At 47.5% G+C, this 17,650-nt stretch overlaps 1 protein-coding gene across 3 annotated transcripts in view; it reads left to right on the top strand.

The window, feature by feature from the left end:
- The first annotated feature begins 7,318 nt into the window (after positions 1 to 7,318).
- Positions 7,319 to 17,650, top strand: part of COQ8A (coenzyme Q8A) — a 44,115-nt gene continuing 33,783 nt past the window's right edge. The window contains exons 1-3 of one of the 3 annotated variants that reach the window (XM_025384010.1): positions 7,382 to 7,481; positions 7,591 to 7,662; positions 7,884 to 7,989. The gene's annotated coding sequence lies outside the window, so the exon portion shown is untranslated. Of the gene's footprint in view, positions 7,482 to 7,590; positions 7,663 to 7,883; positions 7,990 to 17,650 lie in introns of all 3 variants that reach the window. The other 2 variants (XM_025383927.1, XM_025384085.1) reach the window with 2 other exon arrangements.

The raw sequence follows: 17,650 nt of genomic DNA, 5'->3' as shown, positions 1-17,650 counted from the left end.
TTAAAATAAAAAATAAAATAGTTGAGCATGGTAGTGCTTGACGGTAGTCCCAGCTATTCAGGAGGCTGAGGTGGGAGGATCACTTGAGCCCAGTAGGTTCAGGCTGTACTGAGCCATGGCTGTCCCACTGCACTCTATCCAGCCTGGGTGACAGTGAGACCCTGTCTCAAAATAAAATATAACAAAGCAGTAGCAGAATCTGTTTTGACTCCTACTTTCTTATATTTAATTCATAATTTTTTCTTTTTGAGACGGAGTTTCGCTCTTGCTGACTAGGTTGGAGTGCAATGGTGCAATCTGGGCTCACTGCAATCTCCACCTCCTGGGTTCAAGCGATACTCCTTCCTCTGCCTCCCAAGTAGCTGAATTAGCTAGGATTTCAGGCATGCACCACCATGCCTGGCTAATTTTGTATTTTTAGTAGAGACGGGGTTTCACCATTTTGGTCAGGCTGGTCTTGAGCTCCTGACCTCAGGTGATCCACCTGCCTTGGCCTCCCAAAGTGCTCAGATTACAGGCATGAGCCACTGTGCCCGGCCCATAGAAGAATTTTTAAGCAACTGTTTTCCCATTATGACAAAACTCTCTGAGAGTCCCTGGGGTGTGGAGTGGACACAGTAGACAGCCGTGGAGAGCAGGTGTCCAGGCTATGACTCAGTTGCTTAGGCATCTTTCTGCTTGAAAACACCTCCTCTTGGCCAGGCATGGTGGCTCATGCCTGTAATCCCAGCACTTTGGGAGGCCAAGGTGTGCAGATCACAAGGTCAGGAGATTGAGACCATCCTGACTAACACAGTGAAACCCTGTCTCTACCAAAAATACAAAAAATTAGCCGGGTGTGGTGGCAGGCACCTGTAGTCCCAGCTACTCTGGAAGCTGAGGCAGGAGAATGGCATGAACCCGGAAGGCAGAGCTTGCAGTGAGCTGAGATCGCGCCACTGCACTTCAGCCTGGGCGACGAGCGAGACTCTGTCTCAAAAAAAAAAAAAAAAAAAAAAAAGAAAATACCTCTTCTTGTGCTTGTACAGTTAAAATTTGTTTATTTTTTATTTCTTTTGAGATGGATTCTCCCTCTGTAGCCCACGCTGGAGTGCAGTGGTGCAATCTCAGCTAACTGTAACCTCTGCCTCCCAGGTTCAAGTGATTCTCCTGCCTCAGCCTCTGGAGTAGCTGGGATTACAGGTATGCACCACCACGCCCAGATCATTTTTTTTTTATTTTTAGTAGAGACGGGGTTTCACCATGTTGGCCAGGCTGGTCTTGAACTCCTGACCTCAGGTGATCCACCCGCCTCAGCCTCCCAAAGTACTGGGATTACAGGCGTCAGCCACTGTGCCCGGCCTGTTTTTATTAACCATGTTTAATTAATACCCCAAATGGCCCAGGAATCAAAAAGAATCTTGCTGTTGAAGACAGCTAGGTAATGTGGAGCATGAAAATTATTATTCTACAAATATGCCTCAGGACTTTTTCTGCAGATCTGAAAACTGTGATTAATCAACTTCTCATATAGAAAATTCAGCTCTTCCACTTTAGAATCTAGTGTTAATGAGAAAATGTTACAGCCAGTGTATAAAATGATTTTCCAGGTATTAGAAAGACAGACTATATTTGATGTGTCATTTATAAATGAAGGATGAAATCATTAAAGTTAACTAGTTGATTTTGGGTGTGCAAAATGTGAGAATTTCATATACTTATTATCTGTGGAGCAGTAACAGCATGATGACTTTACAAATTAGGAAAGTCACTAAACAAAGAACAACAACTATAACAAGGAGCAGTAACTACAAACCCTCGGGAGGGAGGAGAATCCGATTTCCAGAGATGCTACATTATATTATTTAAAATGTCCAGTTTTCAACAAAAAGCACGAGGCATGCAAAGATACAAGAAAGTATGGCCCATGCACAGGGGAAAATGCAATCAATAGGAATATAGATAATGTCTCCACCATTGGACTTATTAGACAAAGACTTTTAAGTCAGCTACTTTAAATATATTCAAAGAAATAAATGAAACCATGTCTAAAGAACAAAATAAAAGTATAAATTTTTTTTCTCACAAAATAGGGAATATCAATAAAAACAAATTACTTTTAAGATCATCAAACAGATGTTCTGGAGTTGAAAAATATAATAACTGAAATGAAAAATCTAGTGGGGGCTCAACAGCACATTAGAGCAGGCTGGAGAAAGAATAAGCAAAATTGAAAATGGGACAATTGAGATTATCCAATTTGAGGAACAGAAAAAAAAAGAATGAAGGGCATAAACAGAGCCTCAAAAATCTGTGGGTTCCATCAAGCATACAAACATACTATAATGGGAGTCCCAGAAGGAGAGGAGAGAAAAAGGACATAAAGAATATTTGAAGAAGTAGAAGAGATATTCCAATTTTGATAAAAAGTATAAATAGGCATGCTTTTTATTTTGATAAAAAGCATGTCCAAGAAGCACACTGAACTTCAAATAGGATAAACTCAGAGAGATTCACACCTAGACACATGATAATCAAACTGTTGAAAACCAAAGGCAAAGAGAGGGTCTTGAAATTAGCAGAACACAAATAAAAAAACCCAACTTACCCTGTATTAGGATTCTCAATCAGATTAACATCTGATCTCTGGAGGCCAAGAAGGCTGTGGTATGACATAAAATGCTACCGAAAAAAAAACAACACAAACAAACAAACAAACAAAAAACACCCCTTAATTAAGCTTTCTATATCCAGCAAAACTATCCCTCAGAAATAAAGGAGAAATCAAGGCATTCCGAGATAAACAAAAACTGAAGAAATTCATCACTTAGCAAATCTTCCCTGTAAGAAATAAAAGGTGCTCTTCAGGCTGAAAGGACTTGAGGCATTAAGTCAAATTCACATGAAATGAAGAATACTGGTAAAGGAAATTACATAGGTAAATATAAAAGGCAGCATAAATATGCAATAATTATAAATGTGTGGTTATGGGCATATAATGGATAAAAATGTAATCTGTATGACAATAACAGCACAAAGGAGGGGAGAATGGAGCTATATAGGAGCAAAGCTTTTGTATATTATTGCAATTAAGTTACCATTAATTCAAACTAGAATGTTATAAGACATTCATTATAATCCCCAGGGCAACCCATAAGAAAGAGGGAGGGAGTGATCAACTGTGTCAAATGCAGCTGATAGTTTAAGATGAGATCCGAGAATGACCATTTGATTTGGCAACAGAAAGGTCACTGATGAACAGTTTTAGGGGAATGGTGGGGACAGGTGTCAAACCTGACTAGATTGCTGTAGGTAGAATAGGAGAAAAGGAAGTGGAGATAATGAATATGGATAATTCTTCCAAGAATTTTGCTGAAAATGAGAGCAGAGAAATGAGAATGGAGGTGAGCCCAGGAGATTTTTTAATGGATTTGTATGCTGATGGGAATGCTGCAGAGTGGGAAAAACTGACTGTCTCCTCTGTCACTGTTGTTAAGGGAGAACTTTGAAGATCAGAGGAAAGTTATTGGAGTATCATACTTTTCACCCTAAAGTCCCAGGCACAGGAATCTTTGATTATTGGGAAAATACACACACACACACATTTGTTTGAGTGTGTTTATATTACATAATACTGTACTCACAGATACATTTTTAAAAAATGTCTTAACTAAGATGGCAGTATATGATCATTAACTAATACTTTCAGGCATAACAGACAATCAGAGTGAGGTACCCCATGAATGAAATCTGTTTCAAATGTTTTCTTGATAATTTTGAATTTTATTCAAAATTTGAAAGGCTGTATTATTAGCTACAGTTAGATCTGTCCTTGACCTTGCCTTGTAGTGAGGTTAACAAGAATAGTTATGACTGTTATTCACTGTTTTCTTCTTGTTCACCCTGCCCACATTATTAGTGTTATCTTCAGGCTGGGCTTTCTTTGCAGACACCTTGTTTAAAAAAACTTTTTATTATAGAGAATTGCAAACATATGTAGGTAATAATATAATGAACCCCAGTAGACTCATCATTCATCTTCCACTATTATCAACTTGTTACCTACAAAGCTGGTCCCCCACAAAATGGAGTCTTTCCCTCTTTGGTGTCCCAAAGCCAGTTTGGAAAAACAAAAGCAAGTGTCAAGTAGTGCAGGCTTTATTGGATGGCCACGGAATTGAGAATAAGGAGCTTGGTTCACGAATTAACTTCTCAGCTTGTGAAAGTCAGGAAGTCACAAATATAGGGCCTCTTTAATGAAGGGGTTAGGCACTAAAAGCTAGGGGATAAATATTCATGTCTTTTTGGGAATGGACAGAGAACTTCTCAAAACTAGAGTATTACCTTCCTTTTTTTTTTGTCCTTTTATGGTTTCTTCCAGTCATTGTCATGGTGATTATCAACTGTCATGATGCTGGTGGGAAAGTCATTTAGCATGGAAATTAGATTATAATGAAGTTAGAAGTTCTTCAGAGGTCAAGTGAGCTGCCATCTTGGATCTCACCAGTGTTTGGTCATGTGGGGCACCTTCTGACCACAGGTATCCTGTTTCCTAAAGGTAAGCCAGGGTAGAAATTCACCTGTCACATAGGCATGTAATGTAAAGAAACCCATGGCCTGTTCACTTCCCCTGTCCTGTAATATTTTGAAGATAATCCCATATATAATATTATTTCATCTGATAATGTGTATCTCTGAAACACAACGACTCTTTTAAAAAATCTAACTACAATCCCATTATCACACCTGAAAAATACTTTGCAGGGAAAATCTTTGCACTAAAAGCCAGGTCAAGAAAGAAAGAAATGTGTCTTTAGTATAGTAAAGCTGAGGTCATTATTTAACAGGGAGTAAGGTCAAAGTTGTATTAATTGGAGGAAGATCCTGTCTTTGCATAGACTAGCTGGAGGTCATTTCTCTAGTAAATCAGACTGGCAGTCCTTGAAGAAAAACTAATGTTTGTGGTGGTGGGTTACGCTTGTTTTCAAGGTATTTTAGGAGAGAAGCTGGCCTTGGCATTGCTGGTGGAGTGGGACTGAGGTGGCATGGAAGCGGCCAATTCCCGCCCCACGTTTGTGAAACTAAAGCACCACATCCTCTCCCCACTTACTAGAAGCAGGAGTTGATGACAATCACATTCTCATCCAGCTCAAATCTGATGGGGTAGAGTTCGCAAGATTCAGGAAGTAATGAACCAGGAACTCTCTTATTTCATGGACTGTGGTCTGGATCACTAGGCTGGGAGGGCTTGGAGGAAGCGGGCAGGGAACAGCTAGAACTGTGTAAGGGAACAGTTACTGTAGGAGGAAGCAACGGCCACCCTTGAAAGGCCTTGAGGCTTGGTCTTTTTCTCCTGTGTGGGAAAATGGAGCCAGCTGACCTAATCAAGGCAAGTTGTCAACTGTTTGGGGCAGTTACTTGAAACTTTAGTCAAAATAACTCTTTAATTGTCCTTTAACATTTACTTTGTATTTAGTGTGGTGAAGATGGGGGAGGCAGAACTTGGACTGTGGGGAGGGCATGTGAAGGTCTGTGCAGAGAGGAGCACCCACCAGCCGACCAGTGCCCAGCCACAGAGGCCACAAGGCACAGTCTCCATTCTCCTTGGAAGAAAGCCCTCTCCTACCCCTGGGAAGAACGGAGCCTGACATAGAGCTTGTGTTCACCCATATGACACACACTTAGAATTCTGTTCTTGGGGACTCAGGCAGATCTCTGGGAAGCCAAGCTCCAAGTGGTCAACGGGGGGCTGTGAAGTTAGGTTCTGGATTTCAGTATAATAAAGCAGCCTCCATCCCCAATTTTAGGCATCAACATAGAACAGCTAACTTTAATTTTTTCCAAGGGAAAATATAAAACAAACGACTTTCAATTAAGTTAAATGTCAATACTTGTGACACAAAAAGTACCTGTATCAGTCTAGAAATTTATGTTATGAAGGTGAAGGACTTGCGCCCAGGAGACAGGTCTGTGCCTTTCTCCAAAGATTATTTTGAGGGCTTCAATATTTAAAGGGGAAAAGCAGGCTGGAGAGGAAAGATGGAGGGTATGTTCACATTACTGAATCCACATGTTGCGATAAAGGGAGCAGGTAGGGCAACAATTACGTATTTGTCTAGCGCTCAGTAAATCGGCACTTTACACAAGATAAGGTGAATACAGAGTGGAGATACTTCACCTTTAATCTGTAGCTATCTGCTTAGGAACAAAAGGAAAGGCAGTTGCTTGCATGACTCAGCTTTCAGCTTAATTTTTTTCCTTTTGGCAGAGTGAATTTTCGTTTCACAATACCCGCCCCCCCACCAAAAAAAAAAAAAAAAAAAAGCGGGGGGAGGCTCAGATTAAGGAACAATCCTTTGGCTTGAGTATTTCATTTTATGAGAAACTCACTAAGTTGTTATTTCTCTCTTTTCCACAAGAACGACTAACAGCTGCAGACCAGTGTTTGGGGTCATCTCAGTGGAAATTGTCGAGCCGACTTTGGCTCACACGTTCCTCTTCTCGTTAGGGAGGGAGTGACGGGGCAAATCTGCGTGCTGGTGGTGGCGGTGCCTCCCAGGGTTGCTCGGCTGGGCCGCCGAGGGCTAGACCCGAGCTCTATCCCGTGTGGGCTGCGCGTCCCCCAAAACCCCGGCCGTCAGCGACTGCGGACACCTGCACGCCGACGAGACTGGCGGGCGGACAGCGACTCGGGTGAGGGTCCTATCTCTCTACCCTAGGGGCGCGGGTGGCAGAGGCTTCCTGTTTTGAGGATGGCGCCACACAAAACAAGCAACCTTAGCCTGAAGGGCCCCGACGCCGGAGGTGGAAGTGCACGGCCTTGCCCGCCGCGCTTCCCTTCCTCGGAGTGCTTTTTGTGGGCCCTGGGAAAGGGGCTCTTGCTACATAGAGAGGAGCAAAGAACAGGCCTCGCCCGGTCCTTAAAGCGGCGGCACCTTCCACGGCCCACGGTCGCGTCTGTTCGGTCCACAGCCTCCCTTCCCACGCCCGCGCGGAGGCCCAGCAAGCACCAATCTGAAGGTACACAGGGAACCTTTGCGGCCGCGCACATCGCATCGCAGTGAAAAAGGCGCCCGTTCTCAAGGCGCCCGTTCTCAAGGCGCATGCGCGCAGGCCACCAACTCCAAAGCCAGGCCTCCAGCCCGCGTTTGCTAGAGGGAAAGGTAGCACGGAGGTGGGGAAAAGGAGAACGGGAGGGCCCTGTCTCCTAAGGTAGCCTCCCATTGGCTCCTCTTGCTCCGCCCTCGGTCGCGATTGGCTATGGGCTGGGAGCACGGGCCGAGCACGCTCTCACGCGCATAGCGGCATTCGGCAGGCGGCCGGCGGCGCAGCCAATGGGAGCGGTCCGCGGGGCGGGGCTTGGGCGCTGGGCCTCCCTGGAAGCTGGCGAGTTGGTAAACAGATCCGGAGCGCGTGCCGGGCGTCAGCGCGGTGGCGAGCGCGCGGAGGCGGGCGCAGAGGGGGCTAGAAGGTGACCGCGGATCCCATCTTCCTGCAGCCGGGTAAGGCTGCCACCCGCCGGCCCGCCGAGTGCCCGGTCGCCGTCTGGCTGCGGCCAGAGCTGGGTTCAACACCCACCTGAGCCCTTCTTGCATTTTCTTCATGTGACAGTGCAGCTTCCCCGCGAGTTTCGCTAGCGGCGAGCTTCAGGTCGGGACACAGAGGGGGCGCCTCAGGTGCAGGGTGGGTCCTCTGCAGTCGTCTCACGTCCCTGGGTCCACCTCAGCCCCTCGGTCCTGCGTCGGGGAGGAGACGAGGGCCACGTGCAGAGCTTTGGGTCCCTGGAACACGCCCGCTGCTTGCCCGACCGTCTTCCGGCTGCCGATCGCCCGTTGCCCGTGCCCTTTGGTCGCCAATACAGCTTTCCTGCTTGGCTTTCTAATAATGTCGTTCTTCACTCCCAGACCCCCTTGCTCTAAGTGTCTGGGGCTCTAGGCTCGTTGCCCCTGGCTGCAGGTTTGGGTCAGAACTTGGACTTCCTTGGCTGGAGCCAACTGTTGGGCTTCACAGGTGGGAATTTTGGGTGAACTTGCGACAGGGGATCCTTTTTGATCCTTTCTTCCTTTCGCTTTTCTTTGGCCTTTCCTCTTCTCCAAACACGGGGGATCTTGTGAGTAAGGTTTGGGCTTACTCCCCTAAACTCGGAGCCTTTCCGAGGCTCATTCTCACCCATTGCACAGAGGTAACAGCCCCTCTGCCAAACCCTCCTTGGGCGATGGGGAATGCTGCAGGGGCAGGTTTGGGTGTTGGGACTCCCCGTTTGGGTGAGAGATGTCAGCTTCCTGAAGGGTGAGAGGCTTTTGTGCAGAGTCTTCCAGCCTGAGTTGGGCCTGCAGCCTGTTGAAAAACTTGTGCACGTTCACTTGGGCCTTGGATCTACGTGACAGGACTGAGTAGCTGGTCATGCCAGGCCTACCTGATTGCCAAAGGATTTGAACATTCATTGATGCCAGCTTGCTAGTTGTCACGCTGTGGATGGGTGGGTCGTCCTGGCAGAAGGGCTCCTGGGAGACTCTTCTTTTGGAGGAAGGCCTTTCTCCTGAGGAGAGACAAAAGGGGAGCTACAGGAGCAGCATCTTTAAGAATCAGGCTGCGGGGCGCGGTGGCCCATGCCTGTAATCTCAGCACTTTGGGAGGCCAAGGCGGGTGGATCACCTTAGGTCAGGAGTTCGAGACCAGCCTGGCAAAAATGGCAAAACCTCATCTGTACTAAAAACAAACAAACAAAAATTAGCCGGATGTGGTGGCGGGCACCTATAATCCCAGCTACTCAGGAGGCTGAGGTGGGAGAATTGCTTGAACCTGGGAGGCAGAGGTTGCAGTGAGCCAAGATGGCGCCAGTGCACTCCCCAGTGGGCGACAGAGCGAGACTCAATCTCAAAAAAAAAAAAAAAAAAAAGACTCAGGCAATGGCTTTGAATGTTTTGTTCAGCCTTGCAAATGGTGCGGACTATGCAGAATCATGATTTGGGGCCTAATGTTGGGCAGCTAGCTCAAAGGAAAAGTGAACCAGGCAGTCTGGGCACCTCCCTCAGAGCCAGTGTGTTATCAAAGACAAAGTTTTTCAACCTGTGGACTAATGACATTTTGGACCCGTAATTCTTTGTTGGCGGGGGGCCTGGCCTATGCATTGTAGGATGTGTAGCAGTATCCCTGGCTTCTGTCTACTAGACTAGCACCACTCCCTACCCCTTCTAGCCATTGTGACCATCAGAAATGTTTCCAGACATTGCCACATGTCCTCTGGAGGGCAAAATCTCCCTTGGTTGAGAACCACTGAGGTAAGACTCTAAAAAGAGTTGTCCTATGCTGCCAGAGGCCCCTCTGGGACCTGCCCGTGAGTAGGTGAGAGGTTTAGGCAAAGGGTAGTGTTGTGCCTCCTACCCTAACCCAGTGGTAAAAGCCATGTAGATTGGGCTGCCTGTGCACCTAGCAGGGCAGAGGCAAAAACTGCAAGCAGAAAAGAGGTAGACACCCATGGGCATGTACTGTGCCTGCTAGATGTGTGGCAGTGACTGCCTGGGTTGGGGGTGCTGGAGAATTGGAAGACTGGTAGCTTCTTGGCTACAGGCAACAAAGGGCACCCAAAAGATCCCCTAACTGACCAAGGAGTGTTACGGGAAAATACCGATACATCCCCACAGGATCAATTAACAGCAAGAAAGAGAAACTCATTTCTCTTGCAAGACTAGGGGATTTGCACATGAGTAACTATGGGCCAGTTTTACAATAGGAAACATACTTAAGCTGAGTGCTGGCACAAAGGCTAACTCAGCTATCCACAAGTGGTTCTTCAAGGAGATGCTTTATTCATCCTCACTTTTTGCTCAGACATCTCTGTATCTTGTGATGTGGAAGGGACCAGGCCTTCATCTGCAGGGAGTAAGTGGCAGGGTGCATTTCAAACATATGTATTTTTACATATACCATCTGAGGGTGCAGTGTGGACATGGGTATAATAATCTGTGGAGTTCTTTTGTAGTTATTTGGAGCATCAGTGTCAAAGTCAGTGAGCCTTTTATTTTTCTTTTCTCCTTGGGTCAGCCTGCTCATCAAAGAGACATTTTTATGTGTGTATGGAGAAGGATGCTTTACTTCTGAGTGTAAATTTTGCCTTCAGTGTAATCCAGAATTTATGCCCCAAATTTCTAAGTCCCAAACCGATAGGCATGCAGAAAAGCTGAAAAACAGGGATTTCTTGCACAGGGCAAGGAAAACCATCCTAAGCCTATTCAATGAGTTTCTCTTTCTTGCTGTTAATTGATCCTGTGGGGATATATCAGGATTTTCCCGTAACACTCCTTGGTCAGTTAAGGGATCTTTTGGGTGCCCTTTGTTGCTTATAGAAAACGATCAGGAAGGAAGGTCACTTCTCCTTTCTCAAAGAGAAGTTTAAAGAAGGCTATTATTGGGAAGCTGAAAACTTGGCAGGATAATTTTCCAGTAAGAACCATGGACACTGAGTCATTATCTTTGTCCGTTGAAACAAGAGCTGTGTGCAAAATTAGACAGGAATATTTAGACAGAGAGTTGTCTTGATTTGACAGTGGCATCTGGAGATACTTCTGTCATTCCTGTTAAGCAACAGCCAGGAACTCGGGAGAGCCAGTGGAAAGGAGGGCTGGTGGGAGTGAGGGAGTTTGAGGGTCCTGCTCTTTCTGGAGTTGCACATGTGGAGGGGTGGGAGTCCACGGAGGTGGTTTGTGAGAAGGACCTCAAGGGGAGATAGAACCGAAGGCATGGATTCAAAGAAATTTATGCAGGTGAAATTTCTAGACTGACTAACTGGCTGGATATATGGCTGAGATTTCTAAGCGGGGGGAGGAGCTGGATGATGGAGGAAGAGCTGGTTTGGGAGAAGGTGGTCATCTTAGTTTTAGACATGATGGGAGCCTATGGGACTTTTTTCCATCCTGTTTGATTAAGGTATAATTTGCATACAGTAAATTCATCCTTCTTAGTGTACAGTTCTATACAGTTTGACAAACACACAGTCACATAACCCCACCACAATCAAGGTATAGAACAATTTCATCACCCTCCGAAATTTCCCTGCGCCTCTTCCCAGTTGCCTGTGGGTCTTTGAAGCGGTGATGTGGTATGTGTGTGTGTAACTTGGTTTGTTCTGGAAATGGGTTTGGTGGTTGAGAGGCCCTGCCTGGCCTGAGGGTGGCGAGGCATCAGTGCAGAGCCTGTGGAGGAGCTCTGGCCGCCCAGGAGCCAGTGCAGATGGCAGGGAGGCTGGGGTGTCAAGGACCAGCCTGGGAACTCCCAGGCCTTGGAGTAGGTGGAGGAAGAGGAGCTGGGGGAGGAAGCTGAGGAGGTGAGGCCGGAGAGAAGGGAGGAGGGAGGGCTTCTGGGAAGAGTGTGGGGCCAGCAGGAAACACTGTGGGGCAGGGAGTGGCTGAGGAGACCCACTGGCTTGAGCCCTCAGGTGTCACAGAGGGGCAGCTTGGGGTTGGGGCCAGACAGTGTGTGCTGAGGGAGCAGGGAAGATGGCAAGTGCACTCCATCCTTGGGAGATGGTGGCCACATCCAGAGGGTGGAGGAGAAGCAGAGCCTATAGTAGGCTTGTGGGCTTGAGGGGAGGGCTTTTATGAAAGGAGATTGAAGGCAAAAGTAAAAAATAGGTCAGGGGCAAGGTCCTGTTGCGGGAAGGAGGAGGGATGGTCAGTGTGGGAGGAGATGGAACAGAGGCAGGGGAAGGGTCTGAGAGGTGTGACCAAGAATGTGCGGTCACTCCTATCTGGTTGCCCCCATTTCTGGAGTAACAAAGGTCCGCTAGAGAGGGGTCGAGGCCTTCTGTTTAATGTGAGAGAGCCAGGGGTGGGGGCTTGAAGAGCCTTAGGTACCTTGGCATCCTTTGAGAGGCTGGTTGTACCCTGTGAGAGAGAGAGAGTGAGTGTGTGTGTGTGTGTGTGTGTGTGTGTAGAAGGCAGGCAGGAAGCTGTTTCCGGTTCATATGGAAAAGCCCAGTCCCTTACCTCTCCCTACCTGTGCACCATCCATTGGAGTTTTCCATTTCCCAGAGGTGTGTTTCCTGAGAGAGAGAGAGGCTGTAGCGCCCCTGTCTGCCTTTGTGAAGACAGCAGGGTTGGTCTGCCTGTCACCTCTCACTGTTTCATAGAGTCTCCGGAAGGATCAGTATCTGTGTTGTTTTGAGCATTACTCTTTCTAGACCCCGTTACATCCCAGCTTTCAAAACAGCCCTGTGCGTGCTCTCCTTGCTGACCTTCTGTGCTCCAGGGATGCATGGCCCTTTCCTAATCTCTGGGAAGTAGGCCTCGTCCATGTCAGTCATGTCACTTACACATGAGGAAATGGGAAAACGTAGGCCCCAAGAGGAGAAGCAGTGTGCCTGAGGTCACCTGTGCTTGGTGGCCTACTGTGGGTCCTCCCCGTCAGCCCTCATCACAATATACGTGGTGTCGTCTGGGAACTGGAGGACCTGGTGGTAAGTCCCTGCTGTCCGCAGGGCTGGATGAGAAGTCCTGGGGACAGTCCACATGAAAAGAAATGTTAAAGTTCAAGCTCAGAGCCTGGGCCCCAGCCCAGTGTTTGTTCTGTGCTTGGCACATTTTTCGTTTGGCACTGATACTGGCTCAGAGGAGGGTAAAAGTAAAAGTCGATTGCCCGGTAAGCTGAAGGTGGTTACTGTTTGACAGGTGCTTGAGCAAACATCTCTAATCTTCCCGAGATTGAAAAAATGCTTGTGGCTCTTGCTCCCTAAGGTGTTTACAGCCAGCATGTGGTCAAGGGTTGGACATTGTGCTGCCGCCAGGCCTGTAGTAGCTCCTGTTTACGCCTGCTTGGCGCTCATGGTTCATGGGCTAGGGCTGATTGGCCTGCTGCGGAATAGTTGCTTGCTGGGTTCAGCCCCTCCTCTTTTCCCTCGGTCTTAGACAGGTGCGGGGGTGAAGCAGAGGAAGCAGTAGCAATGACTGTGTCCCCTGCTCCCTTCCTGGGTCTGTGTACCCACCATAAGCGGGATTATGAAGCTGGCTTAAAAACTCATCTGGCTTTGCTCCTATAAAAGTCACTTTTTGACCAGGGGGGTACTGCTGCCATTTCTGTGGCTGTGTATATTCGGGGGTTCAGGTTCTTCTGGTGCTCAGCCTCCTCTCTTCAGTCCTGGGCTGTAGATGAGGGAGCTCAGGAAGCCACGGAGCCTGGGTGCCTGGGCCCTGCCTCACTGACTCATAATGGTAATAAACTCATGGTGTGTGTGGGGACAGTGCCAGACCCCGTGGGGGATACAGAACTGGGAAAGAGAGGGCCCCTCCCTCCGGAGCTTACTGTGCAGTAAGGGAAATGGGACAGGCACACACAGAATCATACAGGGCATGGTGAGGTGACCTTAGGCCATTAAGAGATGAGGGAGTTTAGATGAAAGGAGATGACTTGCCTATAGGGGGTTTACCAGTCCAGCAGGTGGCTAAGATTCCAGCAGGGGAAATGATATTCCACGGGGAGGAGGGAGCAGGCCGTGGAAGTTGGAAAACCTGTGTGGGTGTTGGGCGGGGCCAGGAGTCCATTCTGGCTGAAGCATTGGGGCACAGAGGCAGCTGGCGAGAGGTATTGCTGCAGAGGTGTCTGGGGCTCCACAGTAAAGGGCCTTGCTGGCCAGGCCAGGGAGAGTGGAGATCGACAAGGAGACGGCCACCTCTCCTGGGCCTGTGGTCCCCTCGCCCCCTGCTGAGCCTCTTCTCATTTCTCGTTGCGTGTGTAGTTGTTGTCTGTCTAGGGTTGCCCCTTGTCTGGGTTAACTGGGTGATTTTAAAAGCTATAGAGGTTTTGCATACACATGTAGTGCCTGAGGGTTGCATGTGACCTCAGGGCAGAACTTGTTTATTTAACCTCCATACCAGTGATGTGCGCATGTCCACACCTGGCCTGTGTGTGGCATTTGGAGGTGATGCTAGTAAAGGTTGGTGCTGGTGTTGAGTGGCAAGACTAAGGGCCACATGCCCAATGGCTCCTCCTAGCTCTTGCACACCCAGAGGCAGTCTTCAGTGTGGGGTGTCTGCCTCTTTCCACTATTTATGTTTAAGATCAAACTGGCTCTGGAACCAAGCTTTGCCTCTAGTGGGTGGGATCACTGGTCCTGAGAATTGTGATACCCTCAGTCCTGGCAGCTGACGAACTTTCCAGAGCAGGGAGTTTGGCCAGATGGCCTCTAAGAGAGCCTAGCTGGTCCCAGGATTTTTGTGACTCAATTTTCTGTAACCAGGAAGACACATTTCAGGATGTAAACCTTACTTATGTCTCATGTTGAGTGACTATTGATTTAGCAAAAAAGGAGTTATTGATTCGGGGCAGTGTTCTTCTCTGCTGTCTTTCAGCTTCCTAGGCAGTAAGAAGAAAGGACTGGAGCCTGAGTCAGACAGGAGTGGAAGGGTCCAGCATCCCACAGCTTTGGCTCTTAGGAGATTGCTCAGCCTTAATGAACTTTAATTATCCCGTCGGTGAGTGGGGATAATACCTCACCAGGTCGTTGTAAGAATTAGAGTTAATATAAAGTGACAGGCAGACAGAAGGGGAATAATAAATGGTAGCTGTTCTTGTTATTATTCCTATTTCATTTAGATATTAAAGCTGAAGTAAAAGTATTTTGAAAGATTAAGAATATAAAACCCAGGCCAGACACGGTGGCTCACACCTATAATCCCAGCACTTTGGGAGGTCAAGGCGGGCAGATCATTTGAGGTCAGGGGTTCAAGACCAGCCTGAGCAACATGGTGAAACCCTGTCTCTATTAAAAATACAAACAAATTAGCTGGGTGTGGTGGCACCCACCTGTAGTCCCAGCTACTCAGGAGAATCAACTGTGCCTGGGGAGGTTGAGGCTGCAGTGAGCTGTGGTCATGCCACTGAACTCCAACCTGGGCAACAGAGTAAGACCCTGTCTCAAAAAAAAAAAAAAAAAATCTCTCTCTCTCTCTCTCTCTCTCTCTCTCACTCTCACTCTCTCTCTCTCTCTCTGCCTGGCATGTAGTATGGGCCCAATATAGAGAAAGCCAACAGGACTGTGTCATTAAGAACGGGAATGCGCTGAGCTGTCTGTGGGGTAGTCCACCACCTAGCTTGGTGTCTGGTACTTGGTTGACATTCAGTAGTATTTGTGGAGTGACCAAAGTTAATTTAGAAGAATGGTCTGGAAATTATTCTAGAATACAGCCCCTCTCCCCAACCCAAGGATCAGATTTCTTAAAAAATAGCTACTACTTTAATTTCCTATGGCTGTTGTAATAAATTACCACAAGCTTTGTGACTCAAAGCAACATAAATGTATGATCTTACACTTCTGGAGGTTAGAAATCTGAAATTGGTCTCATTAGGCTAGAATCAAGATATTAGCTGTGCTGGTTCATTTCTGGAGGCTCAAGGGCAGGACGTGACCCCTTGCCTTTTCCAGCCTAGAGGCTGCCTGCATTCCTTGGCTTGTAGCCCCTTCTTCACAATGGCATCGCTCCAGCCTCACTTCTGTCTCTCATCCATCACCTCGTTCTGACTCTGCCCTGCCTGCCTCCCTCTTACATGGGCCTTTGTGATTACGTTGGGCCCACATGGATAATCCCCCATCTCAGGATTCCTGACTTCATCACATCTGCAAAGTCCCATTTGTAGGTAACATTCATAGGTTCTGGGGATTGTGGTATGGGTATCTTTGGGACACCATTATTCAGCCTACCACAGCCACCCACAGTATTTTGGCCAGATTTAAAGACAACCCTGTAAGCATCTGAAAGAAATGTTGAAAGAAACCCTTCAACCTCGACTTCAGGATCCTTAATTACCTTCCTGGGTGGCAGTGGTTCATGAATTCAGTCAACACTTGTAATTTGTGTGGGCGGATCACTCTGTGTGTATAGGTGGAGTGGGAAGAGTCAGAGTTGTCTGAGACAAGAGCCTCCCACAAGGAGCTTATAATTTGAAGAGAAGAGAGGTCCATGTGCAAGAAGAAGGGTAACTTACAACATAGGAATCTGACCAGCGAGTTAGATCAGCTGTCAGGAGGACGTAAATATGGAAGAGCTGGGAATCAAAGTAGGGCCTGAATAGGAATACGTTCTTGAATTTATGTGGTGCTTTTACACATTTCAGAGTATGTCCACCCACCCCTCCATTTATATTGGACAAGATAAGAACTTATACCATCATTTCCAGGAGAGGAAACAGGTCAGAGATGGTTGAAGAATGTGCCTGGAACAGCCCAGCTGGTCAGGGCAGAGCTGATTCCCAGCCCCAAGGCCCTCACCTTTGGCTAATGGGTGAGTTTTCAGATGTACAGAGATGAAGGGGTGGGCAGGCCTGCCTGGGAGAGTAGGACCTGCAGAGTGGAGTGCGCTCACGCGGCTCATGTGTAGCTAGAGGCTGGAAAGGAGGCTGGGGGCCTGATTTCGAGGCTTGGGACTTCAGGCGCAGGAGTCTGGGTTTTATATGTATGTGTACATACATGTCTACATGTCTACATATATGTCTACATTTGAGCAAGGGGTTGGCATGATGAACGTGGATTTTATTATAGGAAGAGGAATCTGGCAGGAGAGTGTTCCATGGCTCAGAGCCGGGGAGCTTGTGGGAGTTAGAGGGGTTTTTCTTCCCACTGCCTTTCCCTGAATGTACCTGGACAAGAGCCTCCCATGCTGTTTTCTCCTGTAAGATGAAGTGGTAAGGAATACCAGTGGGCATTTGTGTCTCTGGTTTCCAAGCAGGCCACCAGCACTTTGGACTGCCTCTCCTGAATGATGCCTCATACCACAGCACTAAATAAACCACACTGGTCCTCCCCCAGCCCAGCCTGCCTCCCAACTCAGGCGTGAGACTGTGCCCGGCAGGAATAACTGTGGGTTATCCAGACTGATCCCATTCACCCTGACCTCTGGTCTCATGAAGTCTGAACTTCATTCCAGAATGTCTGTGTGCTTGCAATAATAATTATTATAATGATGATGATGATGATGATGGCATTAGGTAATGGTTTTTAAGCACCTACTGTATGTCCTGAATGCTATTACATGGATTTATCCAGTCCTTTCAAGAACAGATGAGGAACATGGATTTATCCAGTCCTTTTAAGAACAGATGAGGAAACTGAGGCACAAAGATAAGCTCACATGACTTGATTTAGATCACACTAGCAAGTCAGTGGCAGAGTCATGGTGTGAACCCAGGTCACCTAACCTCAGAGCATTTTAACCATGTCACCAGTATCACTTCATGAGCCAAATATTTTAATTTGAATGTTTTAAGCAGTAAACTTCAGTAGGTTTTTAGTCAGAAAACTAAATTGCCATCAGGACCCTGCGCTTGACTGGTTGGCCTTTAAAAGCCTTGTGTGTCGGCGGCTATATCAACTCCAGAGTGGGAGAGGCTGCTCTGGACCCTCCATTGCCTGCCTGTGTTGGAGCTTTGAGCCCACACGGGTCACTCACAGCGCTGGGTCCTTGTCTGGACTATCATCAGAGGCTGGAACTTTGCCTTCTGCTGCTTTTATATCACCCCCAACCCATGCCCAGCTCCCAACCCAGTGCTTACCACAGGGCAACTCACCCAGGGAATCCTAAGACTATCTTAATCTCCCAATGGATGGAGAATGGAGGTTTGTAGTCTGGGACATCAAAACCCCACTGTTTTGCTCATTTTCTCCTCTTACCTGTTAAACAGGTTG

The sequence above is a fragment of the Theropithecus gelada genome, chromosome 1 (genome assembly GCF_003255815.1).
Source record: "Theropithecus gelada isolate Dixy chromosome 1, Tgel_1.0, whole genome shotgun sequence".
NCBI classification, from domain to species: Eukaryota; Metazoa; Chordata; class Mammalia; order Primates; family Cercopithecidae; genus Theropithecus; species Theropithecus gelada.
This window is presented reverse-complemented; position numbering and strand designations above follow the sequence as displayed.